This window comes from Berghia stephanieae, chromosome 7 (assembly GCF_034508935.2).
Source record: "Berghia stephanieae isolate SIO BIC M18660-M18661 chromosome 7, UCSD_Bste_1.3, whole genome shotgun sequence".
NCBI lineage: Eukaryota > Metazoa > Mollusca > Gastropoda > Nudibranchia > Aeolidiidae > Berghia > Berghia stephanieae.
Genome location: NC_088366.1, coordinates 27,240,467 through 27,264,107, shown reverse-complemented (window position 1 = coordinate 27,264,107; position 23,641 = coordinate 27,240,467).

Below are 23,641 nucleotides of genomic sequence, written 5' to 3'. Positions count from 1 at the left end.
CAATAAGACTACTAAATATCATTGTTTTTTCCGATAAGGCTTAAATCTAAAAATTAAAACACCACCTTCTATATTATTTATCTTAATGCTTTTGTTTATATATGACGACGAATTCAGGCATACCATCCATTCTGTAAAGAATCACAAAACAAAAAAGCGGTAAATCCTGCCAATTTCTATCACACAGACGCCATTACAAGTTATAAATGGCCGCTCTACCCGCTATTTGAAAATACCAAGCTCCAAATATCTCACTCTCCAACAAGCTTAAGTACCTTTACAAGGTTATTCTCCTATTCGCGCGTGCATAACAACCAATGTAATCGGATATAAATAGAAGTTTGCCGTTACTTTTAGTGACAAACAAGAAGTAAACCCGTGTTTAAGAGGAAAACAAACAATGAATGCGTTGCAAAGACATAAACACTTTTAAATAAGAAAAATAGAGAAAGCTTGAAGCAATTTTGAGCAGCGTATGTCATGTTTCAAAGTCTTTTAGAAATATAACTATAGCAGGAACGAGGTTGACATCCCTCAGCTCTTTTGTTATTATTTTTAGACAGCCCGTTAGTTCTCACTAACTTATATCAATCAGACTAAACGTTAATAAAGGTTACATACAGTTGTGTGTGTTGGTATGTTTAACTTGGCTGACAGATGTTGTGATAATTTTACCTAAACGCAGAGTATCAATAAGACCGGTGGTTTCGGTGTCCATCCCTTTTTGTAACTTAAAATGAACAGCAAAATTGCTTGCTGCATGTTGGATATTACGCACGTCTATTATTGCAAAGCGTATTCTGGTAAATCGAAAAAAAAAATTCCCAGCGACACTGCAGGGTTGACAAAGAGGTCAGGAAACAAAAATAACTCTTGACTGCACTGGGATCCGAAACGAATCCATCTGCATGTGATTTGAGAGCTCTACCTTGTTATCGAGACCAGCTTTGGAATGCCAAAAGTGTTTTTTCTTTTTCTTTTTTTTTTCTTCTCTTTTTGTTTCTTTAAAAAAAAACAAATTGTTTCTTTTTTTGTTGTTGTTGTTGCACTCATTGAATACAACGCTTGGCATGATAAATTGTATCATGACTTTTGTACCCGTTGCATTTCCAAAATAGTGCAGATTTGTAACAATAGTTGTTAATAAGATGTCACAGTACTAATTAGATAAATGCGTATATAATAACAGTAATTAAAACTAATGCTGTCATCACCCTAACAGTTCCTACGTTCATTTTCCCTTGTTTGTTTTGCAACCAGCATAGGTCCAAATAAGTCCTTTAACAAGTAAAGCTACTCAAGTACTTTAAGGTATTTATGTTATGAAGGTGGTACTGATAGCTCACCCAAAAGATCATTAGCCTGAAAACAAAAGGTTATACTAGACTTATTAGTGTGGTCCTCATAGGTTAGGTATCAAAAGGACTATGGTATTATTAGCTTTATAATGTTAGTTTGAATGGCTGAATTAAGAGCGTTTGACAGAGAAAAAAAAAGACACTATCGGAATTTAAGAGTTATTATTGTGGTGTCATTAGTTCAGTGTAAAAAAACGTGAGCATTTATATACCACCGTATCAACTAAACAATGGTTGGGGCATGTCTGTCGCAGACCTGTGAAACACTGATAAGAAAGGATCTGCGATGGACACCCCAAGGAAAGAGGAAGCCATGTCGCGCCAATGAGACTTGGAGACGTACCGTAGAGAGGGACCTAAAACATAGAGGTTTGTCCCTCGAGATTGCCCCAAGAATAGCTGCTGACAGGACCAGGTGGAGATCCCTTGCATCGCCTCAAATGCCAGCAGGCTCTGAGAGGATTGAGTGAGTGAGTGAATGAGTATCCACTAAACGTATTCAACGCACTTTACAAGGGGTCCCCATCCAACTGCAAAACTTAACATCTAGGACGAGGCATGACTGTTAGAAAAAAAAATTTCAACAAAGACAACGTGCTGACAGCCAGGTACTCATTTTACAACTGAGTACGGTGAGAGAATGTGAGTAAAGAGCGTTATTTAAGGACTAAACTATGTGTCTCTCAGAGCAGGACTCGAACCCAGGACCTTCCGATCCGACGGCCATGATATATGCCACATAGCCGCAATTGAGAGCATTGTTGTCACAAATGAAAAGTTTCAGATTAATCGATTCCCAGTTGATATTTTTCTTTTAACATTTCTCTACTATCCACCCGGCATTGGTATCTAGAATATATCAGATGAAGCGGAAAGTACTTAACAATCGATTAAATTATGCCCTATTTAAAGCATAACAAATAATTGTTATTTTATGTTTTAAAACAAAATACGCCTACCGGAGTAGCATCGTTAGGCACGGTCGCCTAAGCATTTCATGAAGAAATATTGATAATCCGTCAAACAAAAATAGTCTAATGTCAACAGGAATCACCATTGTTGTCCAAATTGAGAAAATGGGGTGGGGGTGGGGGGTTGGGGGAGTTGATAATCTTGCACAAGGAAATGAACGAACCTAGGATCCTTTGGGTCACAGTGCAATGCCTTAACTCTCCATTGGCATTCTGGTTAGGAATAATTACTTTTGAGATTTATAATTTTAAAAAAGAATAAATAAAAATTTGAGCTTTAATATATCGCAAAACTCTACTAAACTTTCTCAAAGAGCTTTACAAAGGATCCCTATCCTACAGCAACACGTAACATGTAGAACGAGAAATAACGCCTGTTAGGCGATAATACATTTTTTTCCGACAGAGACAATGCTGTTAACGGGTACTCATTTTACACCTGAGTACGGTGAGAGCCTTTTCCAAGGACTCAATGAAGCCACGAGTGAGCCTCGAACCCAGGACCTTCCGATTCGAAAGCGAGTGTCATACCACAAGACCACATAGCCGCATAAAACAATAGGTAAATCAGTAATCCATTTCTTTCACTTAGAATTTATTAAAAGTTCCTTATTTGGTTTTGTGACAGTTTCCCCATAACTGTACAATAGCTCAATGACCCAGCATGACAGCGGTAATGAGATTTAAAACAGAAAATTTAAGTATAAAACAATCGGAATATAAACATGCAAAAGGCTTGACATATGACTGAGATAAAAGGGCTGTGTAATTTATTATATCAAATCAACAACCCAATTTATTGTACCTCTCAAGGGCATGATATGTAATTAGAAAAAGAAATGCATGTAGACAATGTAAATTGTTATAATTATTATACTGGCAATGACAGAATGCATTTCTTTCTGTTAGATCTGAAAAATGTGTAAACTGTAATGAACCGTAATCACAAGGTCTGAGGTAAAATAGCCAGTCGAGCCAGGCTAATTTTATTATTATATTTTTTATTTTTTTTTTTTGGGAGGGGGGGGGGTGAGATTTTCCTTGAATTTTTCTTTCTCCTTCACTTTCTGGCACTGATTCATGCAAACCAGATCTTTATCTTATACCAGGACTTGTTCCCTAACTGCCTCCCTATTAATGGTCGTAAAACGTGTAACTACCCAATATATCGATAATCAAAAACCCGAGTCCTCTTGCGGGCATGAGGTCTTGTGGTATGACATTCGCTTTCGAATCGGAGGGTCCTGGGTTCGACCCTCGCTCGACGCACAGTTGAGTCCTTGACAAATGGTCTTTACTCACATTCTCTCACCGTACTCAGGTATAAAATGAATACCTGGCCGTATACAGCTTTCTCTCTGTTGAAAAACAAATTACATCGCTTAACAGCCGTCATGTGTCGTTCTACATGTTACGTATTACTGTTAGTCATCGACCCTATTAAAGCGTTTTTAGCACGTTTAGTGGATTGCACTATCATCCGAAAGGTCCAGGGTTCGAGTATCGCTTCAGGCACTTTCGTTTTTTTTCCTCGAACAAGATTATCAACCCCCAATTTGCTCACTTGGACAGCATGGGGGATTCCTGTTGACATCAGACATCCTGTTTGATGGATTATCTATTCCTTCATGGAATGCCTAGACGACGGGATCTTTTGGCGCCGTTGCGAAAGGGCGTAATAGAAAAATGTAATGATGTAGTTGTGAAGTGTGTCCTTGAATAATCCTCTTAATCTACGCATCATTCAGTAACAAAGTCTTACACCGATGAGCTGATAGAACGGTTATACAGTCTGACCTTAAGCAAATGAGAATATTAGATTTCCAGCCCCGCCCACTTTAACTTTTTTAAAAATATTGTTGTCGACGAGAGAAAAAAATCTCCAAAATTAGCAGTCTTTCACTGTCTTAATAATTTAATAGTTTACCTTAAATAACGAATCAATAATGGATAACATTCCATCGTCATGAATAATGTGCTCGCAATTTTTTCTTGAAATTTGATGACTTTATTTTAAAGATACGAGCTTGTTTATACAGAGATGAAGTCACAAATCTATTGTATTTATCGTTGTAGTGAGAAGGTCTGCAGCTCTAACCAGACTTACTAACCTGATTATTTCCGAGAATGCGGTGTGGTCCAAAAATACCCCCTCCCCCCCCCCCCCCCACAAAAAAAATAGTAATTTAAACGACAAACATTTCTTAAATTGATAAAGAGATAAGAAAAACTACTCTGAACCCGGGTTCAACATGGAATATTTTGCTCGTGATGTCTTTCTTGTATGTAGGTTCCTGGTTCGAGTCCGGCTAAGGGCAAAACCAGTTGAGTCATTGATACTGAGCTATGCATTTAGCTAAAATAATCATAACATCGGCCAGCCTGGTAAAACGTACCAAAACACACAAAATTATGTGTAACCTTGAACGTTAATAGTTTTAGTGATAGAATTTAATCAGAATTACTCATGAAAATGGCTATCTAAAACAATAACAGAGAACTGAGTGACGTCATTTTCATTCCAGTTATGGGCTCTTTACTCACATTCTCTCATCGTGCTCAGGTGTAAAATATGTTAATAGCCGATGTCAAAGGTGCTTTTGTCAAAAAATTAAAACATTCATATAATAGTTCACTTGTCTACACATGTAGAGTAAATGTTAAATGATGTTGCTGACTTGGGAACTATTATAAAGCGCTTTGTACACAATTTGTGGATTTTACACTACATAAAGGCTCACGTTTACAATATCGCTGAGTGTGCAGATATGCCAAGAAACAAAAACACCCAAATAATAGCAAAACAAAACAAAGAGATTTAAAAGACAGAAAAAATACCCATCAAAACAATAATAAACCAACAGCAATCCAAAAAGAAAAAAAAAAAAGAAAAATAAAAGAAAACGAAAACTTCCGACCGTTCCTGTAACCGATACTAAACAATTTGCTTGATGGGCACCACCATTGGAGGCTTCTAGCAACACTCCCCCCCCCCCCCCCCTCCCCTTCCAACCACCCACGACTGTACTTGTATGACCCCTACTGGATCAAAGTATTGTTATGTCCAAATTATACATCGCATTCAAAAATAATTATACATAATGGCATTCTTCGTGACGTGGGGAAACCATTATATTGTGAGATCAATCAATAGTTGTTAATGGTATCAAAAAAAAAAAAAAAAAAAAAAACACATCCAAAATAATCATTGCCTTGACATATTCGTGTCCTTGACACCGTTTTTAAACGAATGGGTCAGTCGAATATTTTGAAAGATAAGGTTAAATGTTTTGGGTTGGAAATGAAAAGTCTATGGGTAGCTAGAACATCACCTTCATCTAACAAAACCTTAACATCACGACCATCATCATACTGATCACTATCAGGGATACTATCAACAACATCTTCATCAACTATCATTTATACCATCAAAATCTTCATTGTCATTTCCATCATAACCATCATCAAAATGTTCATTATCATGTGCATCATCAACATCATCATCATCATCATCATCATCATCATCATCATCATTATCATCATCATCATTATCATCATCATCATCATCATCATCATCATCATCATCATCATCATCATCATCATCACACCACCACCACCACCAACATCATCATCATCATCATCATCATCATCATCATCATCATCATCATCATCATCATCATCATCTCATCATCACATCATCTTCATCATCATCATCATCATCATCATCATCACCACCAACACCATCATCATCATCATCATCATCATCATCATCATCATCATCATCATCATCATCATCATCATCATCAATCTTTCCAGTTTTAACTCCTCATAAGCGGTACAGTAATCATTACCACCATCCCCGTCCTTATCTCATTGGCATTAACACCATCGACTAATTCTGTGATAACGAAATGGGGCGCGGTATGAATAAAACATTTAAGCTTAACCAGTTAACTGCCGTACTCTGGAAAAACTCGTATTCAAAAATGTCGCCAGAAATCTCGTCCAAACCTGAGACTTCGCGGGTTTGAGAGCTGTTGCCAACACGAGGGTAATTTAATTCAATCAATATTTATCAAAGGACAAGTTTCTAGCCAAATTTTTCGCGACGTTCTAGGTTTGAAAGTTTTTGTCAAGATGACGGTCATTTAAATCGATCGATATTTGAATGACGATTTTTCTGGCCAAATTATTTTTCGACACAAGTTTTTCCAGAGAACGGAAGTTAACTGTTTAACACCATCGGCTAATTTTGTGATAATGTAAAGCAATGTAATTGTAATGTATGAATAAAACATTGAAGATTAAAGTTATAATGTATTTTTCAGATCAGTAACCAAATAAAACCAAATCTCAAGGATAATGATAAAGAGACAATGTAGTGACCTGGTAAGCATTCCGGCTCTTGAGTGCATTCACATATTTCTTGAGCGCATAATATGTGGTCTTGAGGTATGGCATTCGTCTTTGGACCGGAAGTTCCTGGGTTCGAATCAGTTCTGAGAGGTGCATAGTTGAGTCCTAGGAAAAGGCTCACATTCTCTCACTAAATTCTGGTGTAAAATGAGTACCAGGCCGTTAACAGTTTTGTCTCTGTCGGAAAAAAAAATCGTAATATCGCCTAACATGCGTCGTTTCGTCTTACATGTTAAGTGTTGCTGTTGACTAGGGACCCCTTGTAAAGCGCTTTGAAAACATTTAGCGGATCTTGTGCTATATAAAAGCTTAAGGTTTTAAAATAGCGCAATATCCATTAAAAGCGCTTTACAAGGAGGAATCATTAGCCAAGAACAACACTTAGTATGTAGGCCGAGACGTTACGTCTGTTAAGCGAAATTACATTTTTCCGATGGAGACAACGCTGTTGACGGCCAGCTACACATTTTACACCTGAATACGGTGAGAGAATGTGAGTAAATAGAGCCTTTTCCAAGGACTCAATCAGAGCAGGATTCGAACTTAGGACCTTTCGATCTGAAGACGAGTGTAATACTACAAAACCACATAGCCGCACAAATCGTATCATAAGCGTTACAAGCTTCCGTTCGATATTATTTCGCGGTGTTACAGAAAGGGTTATATTGAGACAAAGGTCTTGTTAGGGAAAATTGATGAATGGAGATACAGAGATAGTCATCTGACAGGCTATGTCACAGGTCCCAGGACACGAACTGGAAAGATAAATGAAGCAAACCTCGGATTTTTGATGAGGAAGGTGGATGAACCGTGATTGCCTTCACAAAGAAAGGGATCGAGATTGATTCCAGGTGAAGATGAGATTTATTTTCTGACCCCCCCCCCCCTCCTGTCCATCCAGCAGGGATTGAGTATGTGGATCTGTTAGACTTGGCAGAAAGTACTTTGCGGTAGACTAAGGTCCTATCCAATGGAAAGAAAAAAGCAATTGTCATTGTCCGTTTCACGTTATAGAAACTGGGAAAAACTCCGGCTTAATATGTTCAATACGCTTTCCTTTATCGATCTATATAATTTTTATTGAATTGATCAATGCCTTGGCCGCAGTGCAGCACAATGAGGGCTAAGACAAGGTGGTTTGCTCAAGGCCAGAGACCTAGAGAGGGATTGGGTCATACTACTATGTCACACTGCCCTCGATCTAGCTGATAATGACTGATAATGCTTCCCCACGGTACACATAATACTACATATTTTATCAGGTCATAATCGTGCACACTTACTTGTCGATGATGAAAATAGTTATCAGGCTTTTGCATTACAAGCATATGAAATGGTCGATACATAGCATTACATAAATTGCTGTTCGACACAGGCGATCCAGCCTTTGTTTTTTTTAGTCCAGAAGGTATCAAGTTCAACTCCCGGTCGCGCTGTGTGTCCTTAAGCTAGCCACACTTACTCAGCCCTAGCTCACTTTGCAGTTTGCAGCGATGCACCTCGTCTGACGACAGGGTTGATCCAGTCTTCCCTTGGGTAGGCTCTAAAGAGCATCTTACCTAAGGGATGGATAAGGAAATATTGTTTTATTATCTTCCATGTCTTATATTTTCGAACTATGACATAAGCAGAAGTTGCATAGATTTGTATTATATTGCACCTAGTGTTTAAAAGGCATACACAAAAATATATCTTATATAACGCAAGGTCCACTAAACACCCTCAAAGCGATTTACAAAGGGTCAAAATCGTAAAGTATCAGTTAACATGAAGGGCGAATCACGATGCCTGCAAACGTTATTGCAATACATTTTCTTCAGAGACAACTGTGTTAAAGTCAGATATTCAATTTACGTCCAACTACTATTAAAGGATGTGAAAACAGAGCTCTTTGCTCCAGGACTCGAACCATACATCTACAGAACATGAACCGAGTGCCTAAACACTTGACTACAAAGTAGTGCGCAGTGCGCAGTAAGCGTCGTCATCCAGTCAGTCTCTTTTGTGACAGCAATGAATGGTGGCCTTGAAGTCAATTGCATTCCTTTAAATTTAAATTTAATCTTACATTTTGATTTAAACGCCACCGCATGATACATTTTTGATTCCCAAATCGTAAAGGGAATTTAAAACAAAACAATAATTTTTTTAAATGACCGAATAAACAAACAACCAAATGGAATCCAGATTATAGGTCATTGATATCGAAACTTTGTCCTTGAAGCTTATTCAAAACATTCCATTTTTTTTTTGTTTTAAATGGTATACCAAAGAAGAAAGAAATGTTGTGACCTATCTTCTTAAAACGGTTTTATGTCGGGGCGAGTTTTTAATCAAAATAATGATAGACTTCAAACTTGGAGCTTTGTGCATGCTATAAATTTTATATTCTCAGCCGTAATGAAGAGCGATTAATTGTATGTTTCATATTTGTGGCAATAAATTCAATTTAAGCTTCTGGTTCATCCCGTCATAATTAATTAGTATCACCGGTTTGAGACAGCTGGTCACAATTGTATTTGTAGGCAATCTGACAAAAATTAGGTAAGTTATAGATAGTATGCGTTTGGCTAAGAAGCTCACAAAATTGCCATCCGGAAGTATAACGGACCAATACACAAAACTATGTGTAACCTTAAACGTTTATAGTCTAGTTAATACAGATTAGTGAGAATCAATTACTCATAAACGCAGATGGCAAAAAAAAAACAAAAAAAAAAAAAAACAAAAAACAATAACAAAGACCTGAGTGACGTCATCTTCATTTTATCTATAGCATAAACCGGGGTGACTAAGGTGTCATATTGAGTTGGGGGTAATTTAAGTTTTGTTATGTTAATTGTGACCCACCGTCTCTAAGCGGTATTATATCGGGATGAATTTGGTGGTGATAATTGAATTCATAGCCACAAATATCAAACTTGGTGTTTGTTTCACTTCATTGTGGTGGAGAATAAATACAGTTTATTGCATTTTACATCACTATTTATTTTATACACATTTCTGAGTTGGATTCATCCGGACATAATAGCGTTTTGACACGGTGGATCACAATTGATTGGTGTGAGATGAGAGCAAAGGGGGCGGGGTGTACGCAGATTTTCACTTTATATTTTTTATGAGCAAACATAGTGATTCTATATCAAGTAAAAACAAGCAAACAAAAACAACGACACCAAAAATAAATAAACAAAACAAAGAGCAAAACAACGGCACAAGCAAAGATACCGCGATGACGACGATAACGACGACGAAGACAGCAACAACGACAGCAACAACAATAACAACAACAAGAAAAGCAACAAGTACGAAGAACATGTTGCTTTTAAACGAAAAGACTGTCTGAATTTGGCGTTTGATGTTAGTCCTTGCCTGAGAGAAGAGAACAGTCGATAAAGCGTTCGATTAAAATGTCCCCTAACTTGCCAATAATCCTAAAACACAAGATCACTTTGAAATCATTTTCTTATTTCTTTAGATATCAGGATTAACACTATTTCACAAAATAAAAGTTCCATGATAACGTGAGCATTAATAAAGCGCAATGTTCACTAAATGGGTCCCTGGCACGAGACATGACGCCTGTTAGGGGATTTTCTAATGTTTTTCCGACAGAGATTATCCTGTTGAAGGCCATATACTCATTTCATATCTAAGCACGATTAGAGAATGAGAATAAAGAGCCTTTTCCAAGGGCTCATCTATGCGCTGCGAAGGATGCGAAGGCGAGTGTCACATTACAAAACCAAAAAACGTCACAATAATATTTCTTTGAAGTCATCCTCTTTTTGAAAATAATATATCATATTCAAGACTATGTATTTCCCAAAATAAATGTTAAGTGTCGTACTTAATCGATAGGTGTTTTTATTATGGAAGAAAAGGTTTCTTTCTTTTGACATTGGCATAATGTTTGAAAAGTCAAATAAATAAATGACAACCTCAAGTCTTATGTATGTACCTATATTGTATATCATTAGTGCAAGAAGTGCAAGGTCATTTTACAGAAGACCAACAGTATATAAAATGAAGGATAATAAATGTGAAAAACACCCATAAACAACAACAACCAGAACAAAACAAAATAAAAGATCAAATAAGGTCATTACATTTTTGTCAAAATGAAACAGAAGGATTTGTTTGGATAAACTGGTTTGATCTTTCTTATAATGAAAAAAATAGGGAATGAACAAAACGATGTGACTTATCATGGCAACCTGGTACTAGACACTAAAATCCTAAAGAAGAAAATTGAACTCAATTTTTAAAACAGAGGTTTAAACCTTGAAATATAACTTAAGCGAAATTAACAAACAATAATTACTAACTTTAATGAAGGTCTTTTTTGTCACTCAGTTACACAAAAAAAAAACAACAAAAATACAACAAATAACAAAAAAAAAAAAAAAAAAAAACAAGAAAAAAAAAAGAAACAAACAAACAAGCAAGCAAAATAAAAAATAATAGTAATAACGCAACAAAAAAAAAAAAAAACAAACAAAAACTATTTGAACAACCTGGGGGCTTTCTGTTGACATCAGACTCTTGTTTGATGGATTATCTATAATCCATCATAGATTATCCGTGCGACGACAGCGGGATCTAACGATGTCGTGCGCAAGGGCGCGAGGGGGCAGCTTGTTTAAATATCGTTAAATAAGCGTGGCTCAGTGGTACGGTATTTGCTTCATACCCGGAAGGTACCGGGTTCGATCACCTGCCGATGCGCTCTGTGGCCTTGAGCAAGTCACCTTGGCTCCTAGCTCAATTTTCGGCTCAATCTTTCAAATGAAATTTTAAGCATAAGGTCCATCCCATTATTTTGCAATACCGTCTTAAGACGCTTGGTCACAATGCCAAATGATGGTAAACTGATGACGTACGAATTCATGTCCTTGAACAAACCTTTAAAAAACAACTGAATCTTCAAAATTATCACGAAAACAATTTGATACAGTAATACGATTATGAGATGTCATGGAATATAGAGCATCATTCTTAACTTCAAAGTAACAACCTTTCTCATTGAATCCACTACGACGACGACAACAACAAAACCACCACCAACACCACCACCACCACCACCACCACCAACAACAACAACAACAACAACAACACCAACAACAACAACAACAACAACAACAACAACAACAACAACAACAACAACAACAACAACTAAACAACAATAAAGATAATTTCTACTTCATCATTATTATCGTCATCCTTGTCAATGTTTTTATTTTATAAAGATTTCTAATAATCTTCATTATGATGGCGATATTATTTTATAAAGATTTCTAATAATCTCCATTATGATGGCGATATAGTACCAGGTCGATTCTAGCACGCTCTCGGGGAAGCCACAAAGAGAATACAAGCAAGCCGAAATCCGATGCTAGTAGGTGGGACGTTTTGTAAAGGAATTTAAGCTCGTTTAGTGGATATTGTGCGGCTATGTGATCTAGTGGTATGACACTCGCTTTCGGATCGGAAAGTCCTGGGTTCGAGCCTCGCTCGTCGCATAGTTGAGTCCTTGGAGAGACCCTTTACTCATATTCTCTCACCGTACTCAGGTGTAAAATGATTAACTGGCCGTTAACAGCGTTGTCTCTGTCCGAAATAAAAACTGGAATATCGCCTAACAGGCCGAAAAAAAAACTGGAATATCGCCTAACAGGCGTCATGCCCCTTCCTACATGTTAAATGTTGGTGTTGGCCAGGGACCCCTTGTAAAGCGCTTTGGGCGCGTTTAGTGGATATTGTGCAATATAAAAAAGCTCAATTTTTTCAATATTGTGCTATGTTAAAGCTCACGTTTAATCCAGCGAGTACTGAATAATATTATATAATGGTGGTCTAGAAACTGAACACGATGGTTATTATGACGATGATAATGAGAATAATAAGCTAATAATTGAAGGAAATGATGGTGATGGTTCCCAATCTCATCTGCAACAACAAACAACAAACATTCAGTAGGAACAAATTTGATGTCACCCACCTCTTTGCTATTGTTTTTAGACAACCAAACGCATGGCGTCATAAAGTTCTTCTCATAACAGCAACGAAAAGAGCAACAAAACCTTATGTTTACATATCAGACAAGATAATCCAATAACACGTCCACCATACTGCTTAATCCACCGCCCTCTTATTATCCACATTGTTAACTCACTACAGGCAGGGTTCTGTTTTACTCTAATCTCAATTTGTGACCCAGCGTCACAAACTAGTTTTTTGTCAGAATGATTGGATGGATATTGAATTTATAACCACATGAATCAAATTCAGGGTTAATTTCTATTCGGAGAATAAATGAAAATCCTTACATTACAAAATACTCGGTGATCTTATTTCTTATCATTTTATCCCAGTTCTAAATTCGCCTTCCGGACTCCCTAGCGGATATCCTACCTTGTTGGTAGGGGAGCTTGAGGCATATCGGGGGCAAAGGACACAAAACCATACCAGATGTCGGGCCTATAGCGGGCGCCTTGAACGGCCCGACCATGTGACTCATGGAGATCTAACTCCGTGCCCGAATGACGGAATGTGCATCTTGGGTCGATCGTCATAACATAATATTGTCAGCACCATTAGAGGCTGCTGCTTCCGGAGTCCCGTTCATTTTGACATAATAAGCGGGAATTTGGGTTTCGTTTCATCTTGAGTCACATGACTTTATTTGCTTTTGCTTCTGAAGGTGGTTTGGCTTGTAAGCAAATATGTCCTAATGAAGAATTTCTTAAATCACTTTACTTTACTAGGGGTTTTAATCCAACAACGACAGTTAATATTGTAGAACAAGAAATGCGTATTAGAAAACTGTGATCATTTCAATTTGACATAGACACACAACGCTGCTGCCGACCAAGTTCACATTTACTATCTGAGATGAGAAGAGTCTGTTGTAAGAATTCAACTTTATGCCGTGTAACAGTGGCATTCTAACCTTTTACTTACTGGTTTTGAGCTGAGTACCATACCACGAGAACACAAAGCCGCACTATAATAGAAAAAATAGATGGGTTTTAACCCCATTCAAAGGAAATCCGGTTTTGGGATTAAAGGTTGCTAATTCTCTCCTTACGGCCATTTTCAGGATTCTCCCTGAATTTCACACCCAACCAACTGAAAAATATAATTTTAATTAACTCAAACACAAAAACAGTAAGTACTTAATATTTTTTTTAACATGAGGTCCACAACACACGGCACAATGTTAAATTTCTTTGACTATTTTTAATATTTTTTAAAGGACAAAAGAAATCCAAAGGAGAAAATGTTAGCTGTATCGTAACGAATATGACAATTTTCCTATGGTTGGTAAGGAGAGGGTTAAAAACGATGGTAAGGCTGTTTGTGTCCCATTTTATGATCCATGGTATGGATGTAAGTAAAATTGGAGGGTGGGGGGAGGGGGAGGAAGGGAAAATAAAACTGTATTGAAGAGAGATTAGAGTAGGAGACGTCACTGCCGTGTTTGTTTGGACTTATAGGAATTATCTTTTCTTCCTGTTTCATTTAGTCTTCTTTTGGTTTTAGAGCAGATAGGTGGATCCTTTTAATTTTGTTTTTCTTGTACAGCAGAGAGGTGAATCAATGTTATAATATTTGTGTTACGTATAGATATAATATATCATTATTGTTATATCTATTTTAACCAAAATGAGTGAAAAAGGAGAATCTCCAAGGGGAAATTGGGTTTTTATAGTCTCTTCTAGGGGAGCGCGCATGGGAGGGTGGCTTGTGGCTAGTCGAAGTCGGCATCTTTCGGGTACGAAGCAAAGTCTATTCCTCTGAGCTGCGTTACCCCCCCCCCCCCCTTACATAATTCAACAAGAAATTCAGCTCTCAAAAATAGTAAATCCTTTTTTTTTTTGAAATGGTGAAATATGTTTAACAAAAACTTAAGATTGGATTGATGCAAATTGGCTGAAACTAAACGAAAAAAAAAAACAGAAAAAGAAAAGACTGGTTGGCTGGAAGTAATAAAAAAAACTGATAGTATCCAAGGTCCTGTTGTAAATATGGCTGGTAATCTCATAAGACCTATTGAAATTTTGAAAAATATATAATATTGGAGTGATTCAAGACTGCTCCCGGACTATGGACTTTTAGATAAGCGCAATATACAAAGCGTTAATGTTTAACATGAGGCAAATGTCTCATAATATTAGGCCATTAATTTCCGAGACCGGAACAAAAGTATAATTCACATCCGCTGCGGCGGACAGAGGTCACATCAGTACTCTGCTCTAATACCCCCTTTTTTCTTTACTGAATAAATTGTAATTCCGTCTTTACGGTCTTTCCAATTATAAAAATAAAACGGTTGCGTACTTCCGTTTATTGTCGAAGACACCGGGCCAAACTTTTTTCTTAATGGACATAATGATACTAAATCTCTTTTCTTTTATTTGTGCGGCTATGTGGTATGACACTCGCTTTCGGATCGGAAGGTCCTGGGTTCGAGCCTCGCTCGGCGCATAGTTGAGTCCTTGGAAAAGTCTCTTTACATTCTCTCACCGTACTCAGGTGTAAAATGAGTACCTGGCTGTTAACAGCGTTGTCTCTGTCCGAAAAATTTGTAACATCGCCTAAAAGGCGTCATTCTAGTCCTACGTGTTAAGTGTTGCTGTTAGTCAGGGACCTCTTGTCAAGCACTTTGAGCACTTTTAGTGGATATTGTGCTATATGAAAGCTCAATTTATTATTATTATTATTATTATTATTATTATTATTATTATTATTATTATTATTATTATTATTATTATTATTATTATTATTATTTTATTTTTGCCTTTAAACATCAAATTTGCAAGAAAATTGAACAGCTCTGACATTAAAATAATATCGACAAATAAAAATGCGTTCAAGATTTGTTTACTAATATCCTGGAGAGGATCAAACATGTGATTGTGAAATACCTCGAAGAACATTGAAATTCCTTTCAGAGCCCACACTAATTTCGCTGTCTGCTTGGTTCCTTTATTTCGTTTTTATATTTTTTATATTTTTATTATTGTTTTGAGGGGAGGGGGTGTTATCAAAATAAAGCCTGCATGAATCTTTAATCTTTTAACGTCGGAGTGAATCTCTTTTGAATCATGGTTCTTTATTGATCCTATTAGGCTATGACTTGTTTTGGCTGAAAGAGCGTTAATTGCGACGCGACTGGGGCTTTATTGAATACGAACAGTCAGTCCTTTATATAGATCAATATTATCAAAAATCGATTTAAAAGCGCTTTACATGGGGCCCCAAGCCAACAGCAATGCTTTATATATTATGTGTGACGAGACATGATATCTGTCAGGCTGTACTATACATTTGTATTTACAGAACCAATGATGTGACCAACCAGGTACTACTTTCAAACCTCAACTTTGCGCCTTTAACAGCGGGACTCGAATCAGCACAGGCAGGTCACATGCCAATTATCAAACCACAAGACAACAAAGACAATGCTGTTTCCAACCAAGTACTCCTTGTACACCTCAACTTTGCGCCTTTAATAGCGAGATTCGAACTAACACCTTTATGTCACATGCAAGTTTCAAACCACTAGAAAACATAGATGCCCGTATCGTGATATTGAGCGAGCGTAAAATCGAACCAAGCATGTATAGAATTAATGCGAAGAAAAAATCTGCATTCTACATTCAGGAGTTATACCTCTTTGCAATTTTATTTTCTTTATTAGATGTGTAAATAAATCTACCACTCCTTAAAAACAAAATCCTTACTGTAAGATATCGAGGGATTTAAGATATCTCTCAATTTGTCCATAGATAAAACCTTAATCATCTTTAGAGTCTCGGGTTTGGGGATTTTTGACAAGTTCAGAGTCACTTTATCGATCGACACACACACACACACACACACACACACACACACGCGCGCACACTCAAACACACACACACACACACACACACATATATATATATATATATATGTATGTGTGTGTGTGTGTGTGTGTGTGTGTGTGTGTGTGAATTTAACATCTTCTACCTAAATGGGGAAAGAAATAAAATGTCAGAAAACTGTCGAAATTTATCATCGTCTGCTTTTTCATTAATTCGGTCAGGGAGAATTTCTTGACAGATGTGTTATGGTGTCAAAATGACATAGCCATTTTAAAGACTTGTCGGTAAGAGGTCAGTATAATAATTATAACAGATAAAAAATAAGAAAGAATCATTTAATCAGTTAATTGACTGCCGTACACTGAAAAATCTCGTATTTAAAAAAAATTGGTCAGAAAACTCGTCCTTCAAATATTAATCGATTTAAATGACTCTCATCTTGGCAAAAATCTCTCAAACCTGGGACCTTGCGGGAGCTTTTGCCAAGATGAGAGTCATTTAATTCGATCGATATTTGAAAGACGAGTTTTCTGGCCAAAATTTTTACGAGTTTTTCCAGAGCACGGCAGTAAACTTGTTAATAACAAAATCTTGGCTAGTTACACGCGTAACAAAACGACATCTTGTCTACATGTTCTTATTTCATTTCCATAAACGTTGAAGATGATGCATCATCGCCATTATCATGATCATCATCATCATTATCATCATCATTATCATCATCATCATCATCATTATCATTATCATCATTTTCATTTCTGTTTTTATCACAACATCTATCAAAAGAAAAAAATATCAACGTCTATGTTTGCCTTAGCCAGACGTATATTTTTCCACCTCAATGTAGAAACGTTCTTCCGGCTCGACAAATCACTACCAGTAAGAACCCATCTGGACTACGGCAGCTCTACCTGGTCACCATACATCATGTAACACATTGAAATGATAGAGGGAATTCAGGGAAGAGAGACGAAATAAATTCCTGATATGAAGCTTTTGTCCTAAGAAGACATTACGGAAACCAAATGTACTAACGCAAACTTAAACATGGGCAACCGAATGGTAGCCTTATCCAATACAATTCAGCTGGCTGTTTCGAGGGAAGGCAGCAATGGTTCTTTAGCCAGTATCTTAACAGGAAGGTTTGGGATGATGTGATAGAAGTTCACAAAATATTATGTGAGAAGTAGCACAGGGAGGATTGAATTATCATTTTTTAAATTGAGCTTTTATATAGCGCAATATCCACTAAATGTGCCCAAAGCGCTTTACAAGGGGTCTCTTGTCATCAGCAACATTTAACAGGTAGGACGGGACATGACGCCTGTTAGGCGATATTATATTTTTTTTCGGATAAAGACAACGCTGTTAACGACCAGGTACTCATTTGACACCTGAGTACGGTGGGAGAAAGTGAGGAGAGTTTTCTTCAAGGACTCAACTATGCGTCGAGCCAGTCTCGAACCCAGGACCTTCCGATTCGACAGCGAACGTCATACCACATAGACCACATAGCCGCACTTATAAATATGTGAAAATGTGGTTTGAAAACCCACCCAGTTACTATACAGAATAAAATTTTGTCCACAAAGGGCAAAGATAAATAATAGAAAGTATAATTTTAACGTGAGAGTTATTTAGCTGTGGAACAGTTTGCCTGATGATATCGTTTGTGCAAAAGTTTGAATTCGTTTTTAAAAATATCGGACAAATACTGGAAGCTGGAAGGAGTAATAAATACTATCTGACTATAAGACAAAAAATAAAAACTGGATTCATGAGTACCTGGTCTGACAAAGAATAACTTGTGTCCGGTGAAGAAGATCAATAAGATCATGTACTGGAAATCATCCGTATGACTAGTAGTGAGTAAGTATCGCTAAGTAAATTATAGGTATTATGTTTTGACTTGATTGAACCTGCAAAAGTGTTCATGGCGATTGGAAGTAATGTACAATCACATTGGCACCAGCTTTAGTTTTATACAATACCAGTTTGACGTTGTGGGTCACAATCCTTATTATATTTACTTTCGAGTCAATTTTCTATATAGGATTTGAGAGTTTTTGCCAATTGATCAAAATTTGAAAAACGAATTTTGTGGCCAATTTTTTTTTTTGTTTTTATTTTTTAATTTTTCTTTCTTTTTTTTTCTTTCTTTTTTTTATACGTAACCTAGGGGATTATGGTTATCTATATTTGTCCAACCGTCTCAATTTATTATGGTCACGAAAAATTAATTTGAGTTAGTGAAAATTAGAAATGGAACAATTTACTTCTTAGATCAAAAAGATTTTTTATTTTTCTTCTCAACCAAAATCAAAACAAAATAATAATGATAATAATAATAATAATAATAATAATAATAATAATAATAATAATAATAATAATAATAATAATAATATTAATAATAATAATAATGATAATAATAATAATAATAATAATAATAAAATAATAATAATATAATAATAATAAATAATAATAATAATAATAATAATAATAATAATAATAATAATAATAATAATAATAATAATAATAATAATAAATAATAATAATAATAATAATAATAATAATAATAATAATAATAATATAATATATATAATATAATAATAATAATAATAATATAATATAATATAATAAATAATAAATAATAATAATAATAATAATAATAATAATAATAATAAATAGAAAAGAATGTCCAAGTCTTATAGATAGTATGCAGATGACGTCACTCAGGCCTTTGTTATTGTTTTTGCCATCCGCGTTTGTGAGTTGTTCTCACTAAACTGTATTAACCAGACTATAAAAGTTCATGGTTACACAGATTTTGTGTGTTGGTCCGTTATACTTCCGGATGGCAATGTTGTGAACTCCTTGGCCAAGCGCATTCTATCTATATTTCTGGCTATAGAATTCATTTTTACCACCTATACCGTCCAAACATAATACTGTTTTGAGGCGTTGGGACACATAGAACGACTTCCGACCCTTAATCAGGCAGTAAGTTAAGGCAATGAGCAGTCTGTCTTTCTCTATGACTGTAGTCCATTGATAGAGGATGGAAACCCACCGTGGCATACGACCTGAAACACGAGAAGGAGCGTGAGAAGTAATAATGTAATTTGTCTCGGTTTTAACGAGGATAAGACAGGTCTACGCATCTATTATTTAGCCTTTTCACATTCTCCTTGACAACGATCCAGGGACAGATACGCTAGTGTACTAACAAGTACTGTGTGGTTGATGCTTATAGATAGTTCGAAGATGACGTCACTCAAGCCTTTGTTATTGTATTTTGCCATCCGCGTTTGTGAGTTATTCTCACTGAACTGTATTAACCCGACTATACACGTTCATGGATACACACAGTTTTGTGTGTTGGTCCGTTATACTTCCGGATGGCAATGTTATGAGCTTCTTAGCCAAGCGCATACTATCTATACATGAGAAAGTTAAAGATTACCTCTGGAGACGTAAATGAAAGAACGAAGACGACGGTCACTATGGTCTTTGTTATTGTTTTTCGCCATCCGCGTTTATGAGTAATTCTCACTATACTATCTTAACTGGACTATAAAACGCTCAAGGTTACACATAGTTTTGTGTTTTGGTCCGTTATACTTCCGGATGGCAATGTTGTGAGCTTCTTAGCCAAGTGCATACTATCTATACGGGTGCTTGTCCTAATTTTTCTTTTTCTTCTGATTAGGCAAGTTTGCTGTTTTGAAATGAATGTGCTGCTCTGTTGTATTGTTGTTTTACACTCAGTTTCTGACTGTAGTAGCCCCCTCGGTCAGGCCCTACTCTGGCCGGCACAAAATATAGTTAACTCTATCCTTACCAACTAAAGGAAATCCTTACACTCATTACGATGCAGCCAACATTTTCTCATTCTGGTTACATTTGTCCATTACAAATTTGGAGACATATTTTTTCTTATAACAATAAGAACTTACTGCTGTAATGTAATGCTAGTTTTTCCGAACAATATGTATCATATAATGTAACTTTCTTCCTTTTTGAAAGAGTCGTAAAAATCATCTTTTTGTTGTTGGTATGGAGTTTCGGGAAAATCAGGAAACTGTCATAAGGAGAGAGTTAATTCACATAATATTCCAACAAGAATCTTAAGAATCAGGTGTTAAATAAGTTACATGATTGGTACCTGGCGTTGTCTCTATCTGCTCTTTGAAATATAGAGTTGGGTGTCAAATTTGTTCCGGACAGCCTCTGTTATCTTTTTGTTAACAAACACAGAATCACTGATAAATCTAAAAAAAAAAAAATAAAATAAATAAAACTACGTTTTTACAGGTTAATATAATATGGCTAACTTGCGATCCTTTTTCTAAATTAAGGGTAATTTTATCACCAGTTGACTTTTAGAAAATCTACAAATGATCGGTTATTTGAACATCTGTTTAGATAAGCTTTTACCTACAAAAATAGCAAGTATAGTGTATTAGTATAGCTTAACCGACATCATTTCAGGCTTGTAATATATTTCGTGACTGATTTAGATAATTTATGGAATAAAACATTATGGGCGAACTAATCTTATTTTATCCGTCAAATCGGAGGAATACGTTTCTCATCCGCGAGGACGAGAGACGCATGCGCACAACCAACATGACGTTCTCTCTCTAATAACTTTTCCACCGGTGACGTCACAGACTATGGGTGACGTCCAATCAAGGGACGCTACTCTTCCGCTTATCTCATTCCCTATAGATATAGTATGCAGATGACGTCACTCAGGCCTTTATCATTGTTTTTGCCATCCGCGTTTGTGAGTTGTTCTCACTAAACTGTATTAACCAGACTATAAAATTTCATGGTTACACAGAGTTTGTGTGTTGGTCCGTTATACTTCCGGATGGCAATTTTGTGAACTCCTTGGCCAAGCGCATTCTATCTATAGGAAAATTAAGTTTGTCAACAGACTTCGTCCAATTTTGGTAATCTTCAGGGGAGTAAGATTGACAGAGTCGGTTGCAGGCACCTGCAGACTTTATTACTGGACTGAACCGATTCTGATCCTTTATGGATCAAAAGATTCGTCTTGATCAATCTAAATTTTTATGATGGTATAATCATTAACTTGAGCTTTGAGCTTTTTTTATATAGCGCAATATCCACTAAACGTTCTCAAGGCGCTTTACAAAAGGTCCCTGATCAACATCAACACGTAACATATAGAACAAGACATAGTGCCTGTTAGGCGATATTATTTTTTTTCCGACAAAAACAACGTTGTTAACCACCAGGTACTCATTTTATACCGGAGTACGGTGAAGGACAAAGACTCAAATATGCGCCGAGCGAGGCTCGAGCCCAGGACCTTCCGATTCGAAATCGAGTGTCATAACATTAAACTACATAGCCGCACGAGAAGAAGTTGTGCCTGTGCGTAATAAGCCCTTATTTAGTTAAAATGTAATATCGCTTCATGGAGATGTGTGTCGTCCTAGATGTCAAATGTTGGCTTGGGACCTTTGCAAAATCAAACTTTGAGCACTCACATACATGTAGCTCTTGATAAGAGGTTAAGTTCAAATTTGCTACTTTTGAAGTTGAATGACTAATATAGAATCAACTCTGTTGTATTTTCATTGATTGGTTATAAATGAAAGTAAGAGCAAGAAGAAGTTCCAGAAAAAGTAGTGAAACTATATTATTACGTATGTCCTCTGTTTTAAGAAGCACAAGTTATATCCGGAAAAAAAAAAAGAAAGCAAACCAAGACAAAATACGCTGAAGGGGCAAGGTCTTCCAAGTTACTTTGCTCATTCATCAACTCAGCCCGTCAATACGAGTTCAAGAAGTCCAAAGGTATATAGAAATAATATATATATATATATATATATATATATATATATATATATATATATATATATATATATGAGTTTGTGTGTGTGTGTGTGTGTATACCGTGGACAAATTAAATCAATTGAACACATCATAAATCAAATAATTCATAGAAGTCAATAAGCCACAGAACTTAGATTCTCATATCGCTGACAATGACAATGATGCCCACGGCAGTGGAAATGCTATAGAGGCGATAATATTTGAATGAATATTCTATTTGACAATAATATTGCCTTTTTTTCTCCAAAAATGCATATTTGTTTTGCCCCGGCTAAAGAATTTAATAGCATATCGATCTACCCCCCCCCCCCCCCTCACACACACAAAAAAAAAAAAAAGAGCTATTGTTCCTGAAATTTGGAGTCTTTATTATCTGTAAAATGTCCCTGAAATTTGATATTGAGCATAGGCCTGCCTGCCCTTGTGAGGCAAGTTGATTGAAGGGCACTGTATATCAGTTCAATGTTTTCTTATTGTCTATGTCTATATATCTGCCTCTAAATAATTTTTCAAATGTCATTCAAAGCAGATGAAAAATGATTTTTTTAAAAAGCCATTCAAACTTGTCTTCATTCCAGAAATATTCTAAAGGAATTGGATATAGGAAACATGTATTCTATAACAAAATAGGGTTGAGAGTCAAATTGTTCTGTACATCCCATGTACAAATTTTGTCAACGAGCACAGAATTACTGCTGGCAAATCTAAAAATTATAAAACTATTTTTCACAGATTGATATACGAGTAACTTGCAAACCTTTTTCAATTAACCCTCTCATTTCCAGCTATTTTCAGAATTTTACCTGAAATTTCACACTCATCTAACACAAAAATAGATTTTTCAGAGGGAATAGTAACGAGTATGTGTTTTTTTTTCAGAAAAATGAGCTCTGCAACACGGTGGTTTATATAGTTATAACTATAATAAAATGAAATCAGAACAATAAAATTGTTGGTTACATCGTAACGAATGTGACGTATTGTCCTTTGGGTGATAAGGACAGGGTTAAGGGTAATTCTACCACGCGTTGACTCGAATGATTATTTATAATATCTGCTGGGGCAGAATGATAGGTTATTTCATGTTGTTATTCGCCATCTGGCCGCCCTAATGGCAGATTCCTTTTCCCCTCCCCTACATTATTACCTGAGCAAT